Genomic DNA, 19,594 nt, shown 5'->3' with positions numbered 1-19,594 from the left:
TCACCATATTAGTAAATAAAAAAAAAAAAAACTCTTAAAATGAGCTTTTTCAAAAGAGCTTATTTAGTGGAATAAGCTTTTTAAATAAACTTCCCACCAAACCCCTTGAATTAGTTTATTTAATAGTCAATAAGCTAATGTTAGTCAAATAAGCTAATTTTGCTCAAATAAGCTATTTACCAAACACAGCCATAGCCTGGCCTTATCAGCATAATCTCCAACTCAAATAACGTCAATTAATTATTGCAAACAAACCAACCAAACTAACTCTGATATCGTTTGTTGTAACGGAAGCAAAAAGATCAATATAATGCAATAAGTATACACAAATTTAAGTGACTCTTCACTAACTACCTATGTGTTGCGAGATCCTCACACTGAATCATTTGTAGGCAAAAAATTAAATAAATAGATTTTAACATACTCTTTAACTTTTTGCTAATGTGCGTATCAATGGGTTTGTTACAAGTAAATAAGATAAGGAAGATGATCCGTTCACAATCACATAAAAAAAAGGCAGATTGTAGATTATAAGGTGACAATCAATTCAAATATTCAATCATCACATGTAAAGATCATAAGCTGGTTGAAGCATCAATAGGGATGAAAAAATTAGGAAAATACAATCAGAATCAAATCACACTATACAACGTATGACAGACATTCATAAATGTTAAAAAAGTGAATATTTTGGACCCACAAAATTATGTACTCGTAAAAGAGTTTCGTCATATATTTCGTATTTAGAGTTGTCCTTTATTTTCTATGTTGCCCTCATCCAAAAGAAAAAAAATGCATGTTGACTGTAAAAAAAATAATAATAAAAATAAAAAAAGTCGGTAGCCAAAATTTGAATAGTACATGCACTAATGTTAACTCATTGAGTCATTTCATGACACTCGATAATCTTATTCTTAGTGCTTGTTGAGGGTGATACATGAAATGTAATTCGATCTTATTAAGGATGCTTTACTCACTAATTACTTTGATAAAGCTAAGGTATTTTTAAAGTGTGACAAATTCATGGTGCATGTTTTAATTGTGGGACGATGTTACATGTGATATTTGATTTGTTCTTTTTTTAGGATTAAATACTACTTTGTATATCTAATGCAAGCATAACAAGTTGTAACGATGTATATATAGTACAAGCATTTGATTATGCAGGACTAATAAAATAAATTGAATGTAGCTGAATTATCAGAAGATGTTTATGATAGAAGTAAATATTTGATTAATTAATTGTGAAATTGAGGATTTAAAAAGACCGACATGTGAAATGATGAGATTGAGTGCCTAAAATTGAAAAACAAGAATGATTAACATTAGCTTATACCTAGGTTTTTAGGTGTTGTATTTGTTAAATTTTCTTTATTCAATGCAAACTTGTTTTTTTAAAAATTATATGAGGCTTATTTATCTAAATCATTGCTTTAGAAAGTTTATACCTAGGGTTTAAGGATAAGAAAGAATTGATGTTTGGCTAATCACGGGATGGAAATTGAAAACTTTCACAATTTTTGGAGAGACTACTGTCTTAGAGAGACTTGAATTCAATTAACTCTAATTTTATTTTATTTTTTTGCAACAACAAAACGTAAAACTACATATTAAATGTAAAATCAACTAAAATAAACGACATTGGTTAGCTATAATGAGAGCCCTATCTACTTGTTCTCTATCACCACCTTTAGAATGTTGCAAACTTGAAAGCACATCCCAAGTCTTTTAATCTCCCCTATAGACCAATGGGTGGAAATATTCGCTTCTCCCGAATTTCGGATTAGAGAAACTAGAAATTATACTCCATTTTGCAAAAAGTAGATATACTCCATATCTGGAAAGAAAGTTGTCTCTTTATATTGTATATTTTGTGAACTAAATCACTATACATTATTATTTCATTTCTTAAAAACGTTTACTTTTTTTTTTTTTATCTATGTGAACCAAACAAACACCGAGTTCATGCTTTTGAGCAAACATCATACATGTAGAAAGAAAGGGGGGATTGTAAAATGACATGGCAGAAAGACTACAAATAATTGGGGGCATCAAATAATTGATTAGACTTCTAATCAAAGTTAGATCATCAAATAATAGGACAACAAATAAGGTAAGAAGCCAAGAACTAAAGGTACAAAAATAGATTGTACACCATCTCCCACTTTGACTCATTGGATTCAAGTAAAAAGATATCCAAAAATACATTATGAGTTGTGAAGAAAGAATTATGAACCATCCATTTCTATTTATGAAATGGACAAAAAATAAATACGAGTATAAGGGCCTGTTCTTATTGACTGAACTCAGCTGAACTGAACTGAACTGAGCTGAGCTTAACTGAACTGAGCTGAATTGAACTGAATATTTTATAAGAGAAGGAAATTAAGAGCTGAACTAAACTGAACTGAACTGAGCCGAACTGAACTAAACTGAACTGAATTTCAATGTAAGAGAACAGGCCCTAAGTTTATCTCCTTCATAAACAAAATATGTTTATCAAATGATAAAATTGTAAGTAAATCAAAAACTTTTTGTTCAATATGGGTCTCACACTTTTTAATTTATTTACCAAAATGTCATGTTAACTCTTGTAAAAAAAATGTCATATTAACTAGACAAAATTGCAAAAAAGTAAATAAATTAATACGGAGTAACTTTTTGTCAAATACGAGTTCCATAGTTTTTTTATATATTTACCAAAATATCATGTTGATTTAACAAAATGGCTGATTTATATATAGTGAGCCTCCCCAAAAAAAAAAAAATAATAATAAAAAAATAGAGTGAGCCTCCTTCTAAGAAATAATTTTTCAAGGCAATATTATCATATCCTCCAACCTCCAAGGCTTTCATTTGTGATAGGTACATATCCTCCAAGGCTTTCATTTCTAGTATTATTATTATTATTATGTCTTGACAACATATAAAAACTGACTTGATAAGATCTTCGTCCATATTAACTACGTGTTTTTTTTGTTTTTTTTTTGTTTTTTTTTTTGCCATGATGATGGGAGAATTATTAATGATTAAAGCTTTTAATAACAAAAGGTACTAAATGAGTGGATAAAGTAAATAAAAATTGATAGGATTTAAGCCGGCTCATTATTATTTATGCAACTTATTTAATTATTTCAAAAAAAAATAAGATTAAAAAAATAAGAATAAGGATTATTTTTTTGTCAAAAACTATCTAATAAAATCCAAATTTTGCGAGAAACTACTTAATTAAAAAAAAAATTGTAATAAAATACCTAAGAAAAAGGTACAATGTTGTAAAATACTATACTGGATTTTCACCGTTGATCGACCTCGAAACACTCCTGCCGAAACTACCGCTTTCATTCCCAAAATTAACACGGCTTGCTTGAAATTGCCTCCTCCACACATAAACCATCTTTCACCCCCAAAACCACCACCTTTGACCCTAAATACCACCATGCCGAAGCATTAATCTACCTTCACCAACTCGAAATATTCTCCAACCACCTCAAAATAACCTTAACACCTTAAAAACCAACCCTAACAGTGGTTTCGAGGGTGCTTTGAGGTAGATCAACGTCTTAAAATTAAATCAAGGGTGGAAATTTGATCAAAGGTAGAATCTTATAACAATTTACCTTTTATTAGGTAGTTTTTTACAATATTTTATTTTTATAAAGTAGTTTCTCACACACTTAACTTTTTTTGCGAGAACACACCTTATGTCGAAATTCGATTATTGACCTTGTTTTCTGGCATTGACTTCGTCAAGTGATTTATTTCATAGAACTACCCTCCTTTATTTTTATCGCTTTTTCTCTCCAACTACACCACCTCACCGCCACCACCATCTCACTGTCACAGTGCCACCCTCACCAACACCACCTCACAAAACCGGGCCTGATACAAGTATTTTGGGAAGAATAAAGTAATATATAAATAGAAATTTGACTAATCTCAAAGGAAGCTAACTAAGGTGATCGAATAATGGATCGTTTACCCACCAAATAGCAATCGAAATAGGCAAAGAGCATAGTCAATTTTATTACCCTTTAATACAAGGACACATAGACAAACATAACTTTAAGAAAAGCCTAAAGTAACGGCCTTATATATGTTACACTAAACTATTTAAGCAGAGCATATAATTGAGAGAGATCGATGTGACATTCATGAATGATATGAAGTTTAATAAGTTTGGCATCATTTATTATCCAATCAAACACATCGAGTTGTACACCATTATTCATAAGAATCATATCATCAATTATTCAAAAAAAAAAAAAAAAAAAAAAAATATAGGAATCATAACATCAATATATTTCACACCTATATATCCTTCGTTTTTTTTTAATCACTTTATTATTAATTTAATTATTTTTAATCATTTTATTATTAATTTAATTATGTCTAATTTTTTTGTGAAAATTAAACTGATTTTGATGAAAGGACAAATTAATAAACATGGCACATGCACTTAATTTTTTAAAGTTTGGATTAAAATTAGGGTGGCAAGTGCGGCAGAGTGTATGATCGATGGATATGCCCCAATTTGTATTATTCTTTGGTGAGTGGTGACACCTCCCCTCATCCATCATTGCTAACAACTAACCTCATCCGCTTTCTTTTTCTTTTTTCATTGATTAATCTCTATTCTCAATCATGTCTAAATACTCCCATTTGCCTCAAATAAAATGTCACATTATTTGCACCCCTCAAATTAAATGTCATTTAATTTCATTTCATTTGCAACTAGGCCTGTACATACTCGTGCGGATGCACGATATTAAGCAAATATTTTCTCTGTTCTTTTAAATTGTAATGTTGGGATTTTACGCTTGTCAATACATGCACATTTTATAACTTAAATATCTAATGTTACAATTTTAGTAAAAATTATAAAAGTATGTTTTGAGTCAAATCTAAAAAGATTTGACATTACTATCTATTTTTCAATGAATAATTCACATTTCATAAAAGACAATAAAAGGAGCATGTGAGAAAGGTAACAAATTAAAAATGTTGTAATTTAAAAATAATGGAGAAAGCACAATTGGCTTTGTTTCAAAATAATAATGAATTGAAATATCTAACCATTTAGAACTACTCTTTTTATGTTTAAATGAAACATTTTGACTTTTGTGGAGTTTTAGAAAAATTAGTTGAATTTATTAAAGGAAAATGATAAACATATAAGAAGCTCAAAAAGGAAAGATTGAGGAAATATTAACATTAATTACACTGATCTGCGTGTGATTTTGTGAATTCCCAACTTAATTCCATTTTGGGAAATATATTTAATACTTCGATCTTGCTAACGAGCGCCCCGGGGCGTTAGATAAGGATAAATTATATTGGTTGAAATGGTATTAAGTTAGGAATTCATGACAAAATCACGCGTCGTTCGGTGTAATTAATGTTCATTTTAGGGTCTGTTCTCTTCCGTTGAAATTCAATTCAGTTCAGTTCAGTTCAACTCTTAATTTACGTCTAATGATATTGCTAATGATATAAAGCCAAATTTCATTCTTTTAAGCTCTTATTACAACGACAACAACAACAACAACAACAACAACAACAACAACAACAACAACAACAACAACAACAACAACAACAACAACAATAATAATAATAATAATAATAATATTAACAATAATAATAATAATCAATAAGTAATAAATAATAATAATAATAATAATAATAATAATAATAATCAATAAATAATAATAATAATAATAATAACAATAATAATTGAAATAATAATACTAATAATAATAATCAATAAATAATAATAATAATCATCAATAAATAATAATAATAATAATAATAATAATAACAATAATAACAATAATAATAATAATAATCAATAAATAATAATAATAATAATAATCAATAATAATAATAACAATAATAATAATATTATTATTATTATTATTATTATTATTATTATTATTATTATTATTATTATTATTATTATTATTATTATTATTATTATTATTATTATTATTATTATGTACATTTGTATATACTCATATGTATAGTAATAAATAATCAATAAATAATCAAAGATCACTAATCCGTAGTTAAAAATCACTAATTAATAAGTTCAGTTCAGCTGAGTTCAGTCAATCTGAACAGGCCCTTACTCTAATATTTGCACTTTAATTCTCTTATCTAACGCCCCGGGGGCGCTCATTAGCTTTTGCCTTAATACTTATACATAGCCCTAAGAGCTACATATATCATTATCCTTTATTAAATTAATAGGTTTTGGGGCATAAGTTGAGAAGTGAGAAGAGAGTAAAGAATTATATAGGGACCAATAGTTAATAGAAAGTTATTAACAAGTAAAGAGAATACGAGAAATTGAAATAGTAATGGAGTAATATTATATATTTTTTGATACATATAACATGACAATTTGTAAATATTTCAAAAATTAACATTGGTATCACTAAGATGTAAAATGTATCATTGTTAGTAAAATAGTGTTGTAAATGGTATAAATTGTACTAAAGATTGTTACAATGGTATGCTTTTGAAGCTTATATATGTACTGTTAGGTTGTGAAATCATGTCATTGGAGTGTAATGGTATACGAGTAATAATTAGTTACAATGGTATTAAAAAGACTATAGTGGTATAATCAAAATTTGACAATTAAAGTGATAATATGTGTTACAAGCACCTTTTTGTTGTACTAGATCATCATTATATATGTCCTTGTTATGTACCTATAGATGCATAACATTACTCCCTTTAAAACTCCTTGAAAATAGAGAAAAACTACTACAGAGTGAAAAAGAAAACGTGTTATTTATTTAAACATAATCAGAAAAGGAAAACGTTTCACACGGAGGGATTATTTAACAAACACTTTATATAATAAGTTATTAATACTATCTAGTAAAATTGGCTAATATGATCATCATTTAATTAATTATATCAATCGACTACTAGCTAATTTCCAAACAAAGCCTTACACTTAATGATTATATATGATTGGTTAAAGATACATTAAAAGACTATATGTAGTGAAGAAAAATAGAAAAAGTAGGCATGGTAGTACATTTTGTACTCATTCATTGCACATAATTACCAAGCAAAGCTTATTAGTAGTAGTAGTATGTAGCAGTAAAAATAATAAAACTAAAAATTAATAATTATTATTATTCTGCTATGCTCTGTTGAAATTTGCTTTGATTTGCTAACACATGCTCTGCTATATACTCTAGTATAAATAATTATTAATAATTGATAAATAGTAATTAATTAATAGTTGAATATTATTAATAAATTAATTATTAATTACTAATATTAATATTAATATTAATCTGCTATACTCTCTTGAAATTAACTCTGACGATCTGTTATGTCCAAAAGCTCAAAAGAACAGAGCTTGCAATTTGATTTAAGCCTTGGAAATGCTAGCCTAAAACCATCCAAGTAATTAGTGTGATTTGATCCAATTACATTAGTATATTTGGATTTGATAGGGGGTAGGGTCAAGGGTGGGTCCATAAGGGATATAATGCGCCGACTTACATCAAAGTAGCGGAAATGCATGTTGGGTGGACGGAGGGCATACCCCCCCTTAAGAGTCACGAGCTTACCACGCGCGCTCATGTACACCAATTATAGGACTGTGTAAGGGCCCGATGGCCCGCCCATTCCTACTGAACATGGTGTCTAGTGATGATCTTAGCATTAACTCAACACCATTAAATCATCTATATGACGTTGTAATTTACATTCCTTCTAGGGATGGCAGTGGGTCGGATTAAATGAGAGACCCGTCCCATTCCCGCCTAATTGAGAGGTTTGGCTGGTGATGGGGCAGGGATGGGTATAAAATGTGTACCCGCCATGAGTGATGGGGTGGGTATGGATTTTAGAGTAGACTCGCCCCATATTCACCCCGCCCCGTACCCACCTTATACTAGCACCATATTTCTTTTAGAAGAGTTGAGAATTTATGAAACTTAATACCCCTTAAGACTCAATAAGCTTGAATGGTGAAAGTCTCAATTTTCTTAACCTAATTTGATATAATCGTCATTAATGTGATGCAATAGAGCATCATGACAAAGGGTTTGGGACGATTTTGGGACGGGTATGAGGTGGGTATGAATATTCAAGTGGGTGATGGGGCGGGACCTGGTGGGGCGGGTATGGATGTGGATATTGTACCCACCACGGGTAGTGGGGCGGGGATGATTATAAGATTTTTAGGCGGGTGTGGGTATGGAGGTACCATCATCCGCATCCGACCCGCCCTATTGTCATCCTTAATTCCTTCTATGATTAATTTTTATTACATTTTTTATTCCAAATAACAACTTTAATGTGTTTGATAATTTATAACCAAAATTAAGATAAATTTTTATAAGGCTCTATTTAATAATTCACATTTGAACTTAATTTTGATATAAACAGTTGAAATTAGAAGTATTATCAATTTAAATTAAAAACATAAATTATTTAAGGGACGATAAAAAAAAATATAAATGATTTAATTTAAAATAAATCAAAATTAAACTCAATTGATTTTAAGATGAAAATTTGGGATCACACTTAATGTATTGAAGATTTAGGGCATATTCTCATACGTTTATTTTCAGTTCAATTCAGCTTCTAATTTCCTTCTCTTATAAAATATTCATTTCAATTCAGTTTAATTCTTTTCAGTCAACGAAAACAAGCGATACTTCATAATAAGTAGATGAGTCAAGTCAACCTACCGAATTTTCAGAAATCGAGAAAGTATTAAATATTTTAAACGAACACATGCAATGTGGGAAGGATTTGCCTTAAAATAAACAAAACAAAATAGGAAAAAAATATATGTATTTCAACCCGTCTTGTGTTTGGATAGCCATATCATATGACCACTTATAAAAGAATAAAGTAATTCTGAAAATCATATATTAATAAAGTACACATTATTACGAATCTAACAAGACCCCACTTGAGATATTTTTTCCATATAAATTATCGTATAATTAAAGTCAAAGTTTGGTCAAATTTGATATTCAGACCAGACCAGATCATATAAGTTCAGATAAGCATATATATAAGGAAAACTATCATAGGGCCTTATTCTCAAAAAATAAAGCTATTATGTGTCATAAATAATGTACTCCCTCTGTCTCATTTGACTGTATACGGTCTCCAAGACGCGTCTTACAATGCCTATATATTTATTTACATACACGTAAAAATTATAAAAATGTAATATTAATAAAATATACAATAAGACGGATCTAACAAGACCACTCATAACTAATATCTTTTATAAATTAATGGTAATTTATGATAAAAGTTTTCAAAATTTAACCTTAAAATAACAATGGGCCAAAAATAAAGGGATGGAGGAAGACAGGAAGTAGCCACCAAACAAAGTTTATTTCATCTTATCAAAAAAAAAAAAACTAAAAAAAACAAAGTTTATTTCAGCCCAAAAAAAAAAAAAAAAAAAAAAAAAAAAAAAAAAAAAAAAATCGTACTACCTTTTACAAGCTGACACTTGTAAGTTGTAACATGTATATAGTGGCAACAATAGATGCCAAATAGGCAAATAGCTAGCTCAGGTAACATTTGCGGATAGCCCGTGTCCACAATCAAAGTGACATCAATTAAAATGCTTGGCATTGTTCGCCAAAAAGAAACTTGCCAAAGTAGACCAAATTTCACTACGCGGTCCAAACACGCCTCTTATAGTCTTATGTCTTCTCCCAACTCACAATTACACTCACTCTACCTTCAAACTAACTATGCTTTGATTATTTGACTTGAAATACCCTATTTAGACTCTCAAAACTAAACACGGAATAACTTTATTCGCAATCGATACTGACCTGAATAGGAGTTTATCAAATATTGAATCCATACCTTATTACTTCCGAACTTCAAGTGACAAATTAAATGTTACAGTGTCTGTAAACTAAGGGTCTGTTCACATTTACTTAACTAAGGTAAACTAAATAAAAACTGAATTGATTAGAATTGAACTGAACTGAGCTGAAATGAATATCTTATAAGAGAAGGAAATTAAGAGCTAAACTGAACTGATTGGAGCTGAATTGAATTGAACTTAAATTAAGCTAAAGTGAATATGCCCTAAACAGTTAAAAGTAACTTTAATAGTCAAGCTGATTTCTAATCGAACCATCCATTTGATCAAAACAAAATTGAAAATCACCTGAATTAATTGGTCCCTAGCCTCCCTACTAGGGGTGAGCGAAAATTCCTGGTATCCGGAATTGGAACCGGAACCGGTTATGAACCGGCGGGTCCAAAATCGGAATTGGACCCGGTGGTTCCAATTCCGGGTAATAAATTAAGGATCCGGTTATAACCAATTTCAATTCTCAACTTTTTGGAACCGGAATTGGTTGGGTACCCGGTTACCTAATATATGCTAAACTAAATAAATTTTAAATAATAAACATATGTAGAATGTATCTAATTTGTAAATTTAAAAAAAGTATTATTAATACCTAACATAAATACAAATAGCTTAATGCATAAAAAATATAAGTATTAAACACTAAAAATAAACCTAACTAAAATAAGAATTATAATTTGTAATATATTTTAACAATTACATACATAAGTGGGTACCCGGAACCGGAACTGGTACCCGGTGGTTCCAATACCAATTCCTAAATTTTAAGACCCGATTGAAACAATTCCAATTCCAGATCCGAATTTTAGGACCCGGTTCCAACCAATTCCAAGTCCGGGTCCTAAAATTTTGACCGGGTCCCCGATTTGCTCACCCCTACTCCCTACTAAGCTCACCTTTTTTTTTTCAATTTTTTTATTTTGCATGTGAAAAAACAAAAAATGTATATTTTGTTTCGCTTTTATAACTATACATTTAACATGATAAATTGATAATGATAGAGGACTAGGTTAATATCCTCCTAGCTCGTTTGGAATAATCGGTTTAATGACTTCACTCATGCAATTCAAGCCAAGTTTTGACAAAACTTGTGAAAGTAATTAATAATGAAGGAAAAGTGATTCTAATGTATTTCATCCGTCAAATTCATGTATTTTCAAAAATTTATTTTTAATTATTGGATAGAGAGTATACCAAATACATTCATGTATTTTCAAAAATTTATTTTTAATTATTATTTATTTATTTTTTTGGTGCAATTTATTTTTAATTATTGGATAGAGAGTATAAATATTTGTCAAAAAAAAAAAAAAAAAAAAAGAGTATACCAAATACGAAAATATGATAATTTTTATGCAAAAGTAATTTATTGGCCAAAGTATAAGAAAAATACTCATATAATTGAATGCAATGTACTTCTTATAGAAATATTCTTTAATGATATATAATAAAGTGTCGAAATGTGATAAGGTGACATTATTTCGCCTTGATGAGTCTTTTTTTTTTTTTTTTTTTTTTTTGAAACTGCCTTGATGAGTCTTAAATATACTTTTATTAAGAGAAAGGGAAATTATATTAATTAACCATCAACTAAGAGTTTAAGTAGAGTCTTAGATTTACACATAAACATAAATACTAATGATAGATGCACATCATGCACCTAGGCATATGTAAAAATTCTTAAAATACTCCCATTCGATATACCTAATCACATAAGGGTGGATAAGATTCGAACGCGTGATATTTTGTGTCACAGTGGCTCTGATACCATGTTAATAAACTAACTAAACTAAAAGGTTAAACTAATAGTTAAGCTCTAGAAATATATTTTATACTCTATCAATTTATTGAAAAATGATTTTGGCACACCACTAACGAGGCGTTTGGATTGTGGAAATGGGAGTTTGGGGATTAAAATGTGGGAATGAGATTGAAAATTAATTGATGGGAATACATGAAAATATGTCAATACCTTGTTTGGATAGTGGATGGGAATATATAGGGAATAAATAACAATTTTACAAAAATACTCTTACTAAGATTATTATTTCATTCTTTTCAGTAATGTCAAAAATGTCATTTTCCCCTATTACCATTTCCATTTATTTATTACCTACCCTTCATAGGTAATAAAAGGGTGGGAATTCACTCATAAATAATCCTATTCCCAAACCCTTTTTTAATTCCCATTCCCACCAAACAAACAAGGCTTATTTTTTCAATTCAGATTAAAATTCTCAATTCCACCCTCAATTCCGACTTGCCAAACACCCCCTAATTGATTATGAAGTTGTTTGATCTATGAGAAGAGGTGATCGGCCTTAAGCTCACAAAGACAAGGGTGTAATATGGTAGACAAAAGATGTAAAGTAGGAGTCCTTTCAACCTGATACCGTCTGCTGCAACCATATGTCGACTGTTTCTTCCTGCTTTTTCCTTGATTTATGTGTTGTTATTGCCATTTTCTTACTTCTTTTATTTAATTATATAATGCATCTACGGTTGTAAATCAATCACCAACAAATCTAACACCCTTAAAAAGGAATTTCTATTAAAAATTAATTAAGACGTCTTTTTTTAGTGCCTTAAAACTGAATATTGGCCTGCTTTTCTGGAGACATTCATTATTAAATCTGCATGTATATTTACTGCCATCATCTGCCTGTTTGGATCGTGTAAATCTTCTTGTTACACCATATTTTTTTCAGGTGTATATTCACATGTACGCTAATATTGGAGTGTGACAAAATTTGTAATACTATTTCATGTCCCTTGTATATTAATGAAAAAAATTCTGAAAAATGACTACGAGTCCTACGTTTATTTTTGTAATTCTGAATATTACAAAAATTTATATTCATTGGTTTTATAGGAAAAATATTGTACTCGTAAAAGAAAACATAAAAAGTACAGACTATGTATTACGGAGTAATATCTTTAACCACCGTATTTAATGTTTTAATTAGGTGCTTCCCCATGACCGCATGTATGAAACATTATGCGTTAGATACCTTCAATAGTTTTTTTTTTTTTAAAAAAAAAAAAAAAAAAATACCTTCAATTTGCACGTAATAATATGATTTGTGAGATTTTTTTTTATTCTTTAAAAATTTTATATTTAATGAGATGGGTTTTGCATTTGTGAAACTTAATGCACTACTTGATACATTCAATTTGCAAAAATGTGCAGAATATAAGAGTTAATTTATATTTATAGTCCAAAAGTTAGATTTAGGGTCTGTTCTCATTAACTGAACTCAACTGAACCGAACTGAACTGAACTGAGCTGAGCTGAGCTGAACTGAACTGAACTGAACTGAGCCGAGCTGAGGTGAACTGAGCTGAGCTGAACTGAGCTAAACTGAACTGAGCTGAACTGAATTGAAATGAATATTTTATAAGAGAAGGAAATTATGAGATGAACTGAACTGAACTGAAATGACCTGAGCTGAACTGAACTTAAATGAATTTCAACGTAAGAGAATAGACCCTTAAATTGTTTATAATACGAAGTTTTTTTTTTTTTTTTTTTTTTCTTTTTAAGGAAATATCAACCCTTGAGACTTGAGAGCATAATCTAATTTGACTCATATAATATCCAACTTGGCCTTCAATAAAAGTTGACCAAGTTCAAGCAAAATTGACCCAAACTATTCATATCCAACCCTCTTTAGCCTCTCGGTATGAGTTTTTTTTCCCATAGCCTATTGAACGGTTTCAAATACAAAATTTTGACCATTATTTTCTTTAGTTTAAAACTACTAGAGTTTATAGATAACTAATTAATACAATTAAAACTTTCTGCTATTTTTTTTTTGTTTTGTTTTGTTTTCTTGTACTAGGTAGAAGTCATATTTTAAACTCTTATTTTTTACATGCAAAATTACCATTATAGAAAGTGATAGAGGTGACACTCAAACCCCTTACCTTAAATTTTTGGAGTAACTTATAATTTCGATTTTCCAATCACTTGGTGGTCTTGATCTATCCCAAACAATCATAGTACACTTCTTATGGAGTAGTAAAATTTTAGCCAAAGCTATTGAACTAATATGACACATAACAATTAATTGTTGTTGATGTTGAGTTAATACAAAGCATAAAAGGTTATATATAATATATATATACCCTCATCTCTTTCACTCTTTTCAGTCTTTTGATATAAAATAGGAATTAGGTGGTGCTTACCAATTTATTTTACAAATAAGCACAACAATTTGGCGATAAAATCCAAATTAATCATGAACATTAAAACAACACTATTTAACCCCAATTGAAAAAAGTTTCAAGATCCTAAAGAAGGAAAAGGTCAAAAACTCTCATATTTAACTTGTAACTACGGAGTAGTAAAATATAACACTCGAATTAGACACAAACCAACCATCTTTTTTACACTACAAACCCCAAAAGCTCTTCCACATAAATAATCAAAAATAGAAAAATTCTTCTTAGGCAAGAAATCCAACCACTATACCAAAAGTAATTTTTTTTACCACTATACCACACAATCCTATTTATTAGAGTAATTAAGATAAACATCATTATTTTATACTTCCTCCGTTAATGGTTAATTGCAACAAAGGGGTATTATTTGTGAGATATAAAATATTCCTTTGTTGCAATTAACTATTAATAGAGGAAGTACAGAGAATCAAGGTTAGCCTAGTTGGTTGGAGGCCCGGCTTTCACATGCACACTGTTTGAGTGGGGTCCCATAACCCCACTTGAGCACGGGAAAAAAATTCCTATGTAAATTAAATATTTCCCTATAAAACCCCATTAAAATTCAGTAAATATATTTTGACCCCGTCAAATATTTTTTTTTGGATCCGCCATTACTACAAGAGGGGTTCGATTCTCACGCCAAGCAAGTTGGATCCCCTCCTCCTAATTGCAGGAAAATTTTCCTTACTCATTAAAAAAAAAAAAAAAAAAAAAATTCTCCATATATATATATACACACACTAAGGGCCTGTTATCTTACGTTGAAATTCAGTTTAGTTCAGTTCAACTTAGCTCAGTTCAGTTTAGTTTAGTTTAGTTCAGTTCAATTCAGTTCAGCTTAGTTCAGTTCAGTTCAGTTCATTTGAGTTCAGTAAATGAAAACAGGCCCTAATACACTCCATAAACCATATGTTCATTTCTTCAACTCTACAAATGAACCAAATTGAAGTGACACAATTAATTTTTTTTAATTTATTTTTTATTTTTTTTATAACAGTACAGTAAGATTTTTTTTTTATTTTTATTTTCTCAATTTTATTTAATATTTTTTAAAAAATTGTCTACTTTTATCTTTCCGTCACTTTCTCACTCCTATTAAAAAGAAAGATGTTTAGGATGTTGTGCTGCTAATAACAAAGAAGGTCAGCACTCCACGCTTTGCTTACTCTCTATTTTTTCAGGGTTGCGTGCTTTTTCCTCTAATTCTGTTTTTCATTTTCTTCTTTAATTTTTTCTTCATCTTCTTAAAAAAGTTAAAATTCACAAACAATAAAAAAAAATAATCATCTTTTTTTTTTTTTCTTTCTTCCTTAATCTAATCACTAATCTTAAGCAGCAGAAATAAAGGAGACCCACTAAGCGTGCTCTAAAAAGAATCCCCATTAATTTTTTTTTTTATTTCTCTGCAAAAATAAATTAAAAGGTAAGTGTTTTTATAATTTATTATTTAATTTAATTTAATGGGTTTTGTTCCTTTTTGTGGGGTTTCAAATTTGCTGTTATATGTTGGTTGTTGTTGGTAGCATTTTCTGAAACATTGAAACCTATATTTATCAGCTTTGCCTTCTTCATTTTCTCATAATTTTAATTTCTGAGTTTATTTTTATTTATTTTATTGTTATATTTTCCCTGTTTTCAGGATGTGGGTATTTTTCTGCTATTTCAGTTTCTGGGTAACAACCACAATCACACTCTAGGTATGTTCTTCACATTTTCTTCTCCATTTATTTCTTGTTCTCAAGTTTTTTTTAATCATATTTTGTAATATATATTTTTTTTTTTGGTTTTGCAGAGGAATTTAGTGGTCAGTAATTAAAAAATATTCATCTGGGTTGATTTTATATTTGTGAGAAAAAAAATGAGTGAAAATAGTCCAAAATTGTTGGATTTAATAAATGGGAATCATAAAAATTCAGAAAAAATATATGGGTTATCATCTTCATCATGTAATGAAGAGAACAAGCTAGAACTAAGGTTGGGATTACCAGGTGATAATGGAAATTGGTCAGCCAAACAAGGCCTTAAATCTAGAGAGAGAGAGGAATCACTTCTCTCTCTAGGATACTTCAATGGTGGTGTGATCAGGTGTGGTAAGGAGCAGAATCATAAACTATGGACAACATCATCAACAACACCAACAACAACACCAACACCAACTACAAGTAATTCTGCATTTCTGCAAAATCATCATCAAGAAAAACAGCAGTACCAAACATGCCCTAAACAAGCTAATGGTTTGACTGTCATGGACTCATGGTAAAAGATTCATCACAGCCCTGTTGCACTAGAATAGCAGAGTTACAGTCTGCAGAAAAGAAGGCATTTTCACCCTCTTCTGCTCTTACAGCTGTGCCCAACACTTCTCAGAAAAGGTACAATTTCACTCCTCTTTTTTTTGCTTTTTAATATAATTTGAAAAATATTTATTGAAGAAAATGAAAATTAATTTTTATGTTTGTTAACAGAGTATATTCATCACTGTATGTTGAAGATGTTTTTGAATGTGGTCCATACATTATAACATTATACTACTAGCAGTAGCAATCTTGGAATTTATTTTATTATAGTACTATTATTAAGGAAATTATTATCTTGAAAATAGTTGTATTTTTGTAAAGTTATGTGTGAAATTTGTTTTTTCCATGTTTGTTTTTGTTTGATGAGGAATTTTAGGCTTTGATCTGCTCCCATGTTTATTGTTTTCTACCAGTCTTGTCCTTAGCCTTTTGAAAAAGAACAAACTAATTTTTATGTTATGTTATGAACAAAGAACAAATTTATATTTATGTTATTATATTATTCTAGATCAAATCTACTGAGGATGAAAACAGAAAGTGAGTAGAACTTAAAAATGGGGGATTGCTTGTTATTGTTGTGTAATGAATTAATGAGAAAGGAATATAATTAGTAATTTAATGTACAAGAAACATTAAATGTGTTTATTAGTCTGATATATGGTTGATTTCTTTAATTCCTATGTGTTTATGTGATTTGATGGGTTATTTTGTTTAAGAATGTGTAGTTGCATATACTGTAGCAGATTAGATTATGTAGTTGACTTGGTTTTGTGGATGATTGTATCATGAATGGGCAAAATTTTATATAGCTGCTCCTACTCCAGTTGTGGGTTGGCCTCCAATTCGATCGTTTCGAAAGAACCTTGCTAGCAGTAGCTCAGGAAAATCGGTTCCAGAACCGCAGAGTGCGATCCCAAGTAAGCCTGTGAATGAGAAACCAGCTAAGGACAATTCTCACAAGGGTCTATTTGTGAAGATTAATATGGATGGTGTACCGATTGGAAGGAAAGTCGATCTGAGTGTACATAACAACTATGATAGCCTCTCGTCGTCTGTTGATGAGCTTTTCAGAGGGCTTCTTGCAGGTGAAACCCTTCTGTTCCATTGTGATAAAATGTCAACTGCTTTTTAGGTGTTAATTTCGAATGCGTTTACTAGTGTTGATCAGTTGCATTATGCATATAAAACAGTATGAATATATTGACTGATAGTTGCTTTCTGTAGTCAAGTTTAGGTAGGCATGTTTTCATGAGGCTGACATGTTATTAGAAAAAATCTTGTTAATTTGTGGGGGTAAGGAAGCTGTGGAGGTTAATTAGGGATCTATTTGTTGGTTTATTTTGTTGATTAATACCGATAAGTTGTAGTTGTTTAATGGATGAAAAATTGGCTCACATTGTTTGTCGTGTGGTTTTTCCAATCAGCTCAAAGAGATTCTTCTGCTGGTGCGATTGATAACAAACAAGAGCAGGAACCTATTACCGGATTGCTGGATGGAAGTGGGGAATATACTTTGGTGTATGAGGATAACGAAGGAGACAGGATGCTTGTTGGTGATGTCCCATGGCAGTAAGCATCTTTATAATTCTGGATCTTGGCATTTGATTTATGTATTTTTAATCAAGTTTATGCGGCTCTATCCCATGTTGCGTCCTTCTTATTGGTCATGACATTTCGTAAACAGCAATGTGGTAGCTTTTTATTTGGATTAATTAAGCGAAAAACTGGATTAGGAGTCCTATTTGGTTGACAATTATATGCATTGTTTTGTTGGTTAGTGAAGCATTTTCCTGCAGTCCAAGGTAAATGGTATAAATGTTTTTGTAAAAGAGTAAAAGAATCAATGTTTGCACTCCGTCATAAGATTGCATTATAATTAATCCTAAAATTTGGCAATTTGCATGAAGAATTTGTCGCTTAGCAGCGCTAATGATATTCTAATTGCTTGTACCTTGGACTTAGTTGCTTGTGGATTTTAAAACTCTTCCAGGATAAACCTACTGTTTTGATCCATAAGCAGCCTCTGATGTGTGTTTATGTCAGCAATGTTGAAGAAATTGCAAATTTTTTATATGATACAAGTTTTGATTTTGTTGACGCTTGAAATTACTTGTTTGTTTTGCAGCATGTTTGTATCCACTGTAAAGAGGTTACGTGTATTGAAGAGTTCCGACCTGTCTACCCTAAGCCGTGAGTTCCATTCCATTAACCACTTAAAATTGGCTTAATCGTATACTTTAATGTTAAGTTGGATAACGGAGTAAACAATTGACAAAACTCCACAAAATAGTTTTTGATAAATCGATGTTATTCTGTAGGTGGTGTCAATAAAGAAGGCAAGCTACCGATTGAGAGTCCATCCAAGTGAAGAGCAGCAAAATGCTATTTGTTCCTAAATTGAGTTGAGGATTGGAGTCCATTTTTCTGTGTTTAAGTAACTTAGTTCAGTTCTTGCTTGCTGAAACAACAAATTGTTCGAACTCAGAGCAAAAGATGTGTATTCGGTCTAATCATCCAATTCGCCTATGTAAAAAGAAGATAAGCTAAACTGATGGTTTTGTTTTAGATATGTTTTCTTCAATGATATAACTCTTTTGAAAACTCGAGTTGTTGCCTTGTGCTTGTTTGTTCTTATGTTGTGTTCTGATTTTTGGCACTTGCTACTGAGAGGAGTAATTTGATGTTATGAGCTAGACGAACTAGGAAATGTCTTACTTACAAAGTAGAGCTTCATACTTGAAGCATTTCTGTTTGGTTTGAATTTTACGGAGTACTTTATATTTTGACAATGCAAGTTACTCTATTGTGAATTTATGTTTTCTTGTTTTACATTAGTTTCACAGGTGCAAATTTTGTTGGCTATGAGAGTATGAGCTATGTCGTCCTTATCCCTTTCGTCGTACATTAAATTATTTAGCCTGTGGAGTAGATTACTAGAGTGCCGTAGAGGTAGAGCTACAAAAACACGAACTGTTTTTGAAACTAGTTAACTTAGGGTCTGTTCTCATACGTTTATTTTCAGTTGAATTCAGCTCAGTTCAGTTCAGCTCCTAATTTTCTTTTCTTATAAAATATTCATTTCATTTCAGCTCAATTCAATTTAGTTCAGTTCAGTTCAACTGATTTCAGTCTATTAGAACATGCCCTTAATATTTGACATTTACTCAAACCAAATTATATGGGA

At 30.3% G+C, this 19,594-nt stretch overlaps 1 pseudogene across 1 annotated transcript; it reads left to right on the top strand.

Annotated features, from left to right (window-relative positions):
* Positions 1–15,640: 15,640 nt before the first annotated feature.
* On the top strand, positions 15,641–19,239 carry LOC145558648 (auxin-responsive protein IAA26-like; annotated as a pseudogene). The gene is made up of 7 exons (XR_014092592.1): positions 15,641–15,810; positions 15,906–16,485; positions 16,605–16,606; positions 17,220–17,495; positions 17,835–17,979; positions 18,536–18,600; positions 18,729–19,239. The product of XR_014092592.1 is annotated as an auxin-responsive protein IAA26-like (transcript).
* The last annotated feature ends 355 nt before the right edge of the window (positions 19,240–19,594 follow it).

The sequence above is a fragment of the Chenopodium album genome, chromosome 9, assembly GCF_948465745.1.
Source record: "Chenopodium album chromosome 9, dcCheAlbu1.1, whole genome shotgun sequence".
In the NCBI taxonomy this organism is placed as follows: Eukaryota; Viridiplantae; Streptophyta; class Magnoliopsida; order Caryophyllales; family Amaranthaceae; genus Chenopodium; species Chenopodium album.
The sequence above is the reverse complement of the archived record's forward strand: the minus strand, read 5'-3'. Positions and strand labels throughout refer to the sequence as shown.